The sequence below is a fragment of the Cervus canadensis genome, chromosome 29 (genome assembly GCF_019320065.1).
Source record: "Cervus canadensis isolate Bull #8, Minnesota chromosome 29, ASM1932006v1, whole genome shotgun sequence".
Classification (NCBI taxonomy): Eukaryota; Metazoa; Chordata; class Mammalia; order Artiodactyla; family Cervidae; genus Cervus; species Cervus canadensis.
This window is the reverse complement of record NC_057414.1, coordinates 20,461,015-20,463,282: the sequence shown is the minus strand read 5'-3', so window position 1 is coordinate 20,463,282 and position 2,268 is coordinate 20,461,015. Positions and strand designations below refer to the sequence as shown.

The 2,268-nt window shown below is 36.3% G+C and overlaps 1 long non-coding RNA gene across 1 annotated transcript in view; it reads right to left on the bottom strand.

Annotated features, from left to right (window-relative positions):
- Positions 1 to 2,127: 2,127 nt before the first annotated feature.
- The window catches only part of LOC122430601, a 6,212-nt gene continuing 6,071 nt past the window's right edge, over positions 2,128 to 2,268 (bottom strand). The window contains exon 3 of the long non-coding RNA XR_006266354.1: positions 2,128 to 2,217. This is a non-coding gene — a long non-coding RNA (uncharacterized LOC122430601). The remainder of the gene's footprint in view (positions 2,218 to 2,268) is intronic.

Genomic DNA, 2,268 nt, shown 5'->3' with positions numbered 1-2,268 from the left:
AAAAAAAAAAAAAAAAAGAATTGAGAAGAGTTAATATTTGAACAAATAATGATTGAGAATATTTCATATTTTTTTTTGCCTGTATGGCATATGAATCTTAGTTCCCCAACCAGGGATCAAACTCATGCTCCCTGTATTGGGAACGTAGAGTCTTAACCACTGGACCACCAGGAAAGCCCCAGAAAAAGGAAAGATATTAAAGTCATCCATGTTGGGGGGAGAAAAAGAAGTATAACTTATTTAATGCAGTTAAGATTATTCTATATATAGAAAATAGTAAGGACATATTTTTTAGTATATGAACTCATAAATAAAATCAACAAGGTTGCAGGATACAAGTCCAATATACACATATTGTTTGTATTTCTATATACTAACCATGAACAATCTTCAAATAAAATTAGAAAATAATTCCACACCCAATAACATCAAAAAGAGCAAAATACTTAGGAATAAATTTAACAAAGTAAGTGAAAGACTTGTACACTGAAAATTATAAAGCGACTCAGAAAAATTAAAGATCTAAATAAATAAAAGGTAGTTCATGTTCTTGGATCAGAAGACTCAATATTACTAAGAAGAAAATTCTCTAAATTGATATGTAGATTCAACATAACCACAATTAAAATCCCAGAGAGAATTTTGTAGGAATCGACTAACTGACCCTATAGTTTATATAAGAATGCACTCTCCCTGAACAGCCATAAGAATTTCGAAAACTATGAACAAAGATGGAAGACTCATTCTACCCAATTTGAAAACTTACTAAATGCTACAGTAATCAAGACAGTGTGGTTTTACATAAAAATAGACATCTATATCAATGAAACTGAGAACAGAAAAATTAACCCTCACATTTATAATTGATTGGTGTTCCACAGAAGCAGCACGGCAATTCTATGAGAGAAATTCCATTGGGACAATTGTATATTTATATGCAATAAAATGAATTTAGAGCCTTATCTTACATCGTACACAAATCTTACCTCAAAATAGATCGTATATCTACATATAAGAGCTAAAATTTCCAGTAGAAAATACAAGACATCATAGGTTAGGCAAAGAATTCTTAGGTAGGAAAGTGACAACAAAATTCATAAAAAGAAAATATGTAAAGTGGATTTAATCAAATTTTAAACTTTTTATGCTTCAAAATATACCATTAAAAAGGAAAAGATTTTTAAAAAGGAAAAGATAACCCATCCACAACACACAGATATTTGGAAATCATGTATTGATAAAGGGGTTTTGTAGGATTATACAGAAAACTCAACAATATGAAAACACATAGCAATTTAGAGTGGTTAAAGGCATAAGTAGATATTTTGCTAAAGAAGATAAATGGCCAATAAGCATATGAATATATGCTCAATATCATTAGTCATTGCTGCTGCTGCTGCTAAGTTACTTTGGTTGTGTCCAACTCTGTTTGACCTCACGGACGGCAGCCCACCAGGCTCCCCCGTCCCTGGGATTCTCCAGGCAAGAACACTGGAGTGAGTTGCCATTTCCTTCTCCAATGCATGAAAGTGAAAAGTGAAAGTGAAGTTGCTCAGTCGTGTCCGACTCTTAGCGACCCCATGGACTGCAGCCCACCAGGCTCCTCTGTCCATGGGATTTTCCAGGCAAGAGTACTGGAGTGGGGTGCCATTGCCTTCTCCGCATTAGTCATTAGGTAACTGCAAATTAAACCTACAATATGATAATACTTCACACCCACTAGAATGTCCATAATAAAAAAGACAGGTAGCATCAAGTGTTGGTGAGAATGTGGGGGAAATGTAGGTCATTATGACTAATAGGAATATAAAAATGGTACAACCAGTATGGGAAATTATTTCAGTTCAGTACAGTCGCTCAGTCGTGTCCGACTCTTTGCGACCCCATGGACTGCAGCATGCCAGGCCTCCTTGTCCATCACTAACTCCCAGAATTTACCCAAAACTCGTGTCCATTGAGTTGGTGATGCCATCCAACCATCTCATCCTTTGTCGTCTGCTTCTCCTGCCCCCAATACCTCCCAGCATCAGGGTCTTTTCCAATGAGTCAACTCTTTGCATGAGGTGGCCAAAGTATTGGAGTTTCAGCTTCAGCATCAGTCCTTCCAATGAACGCCCAGGACTGATCTCCTTTAGGATGGACTGGTTGGATCTCCTTGCAGTCCAAGGGACACTCAAGAGTCTTCTCCGACACCACAGTTTAAAAGCATCAATTCTTCTTCATCTGTGCTCAGCTTTTTTATAGTTCAAATATCATATCCGTACATGA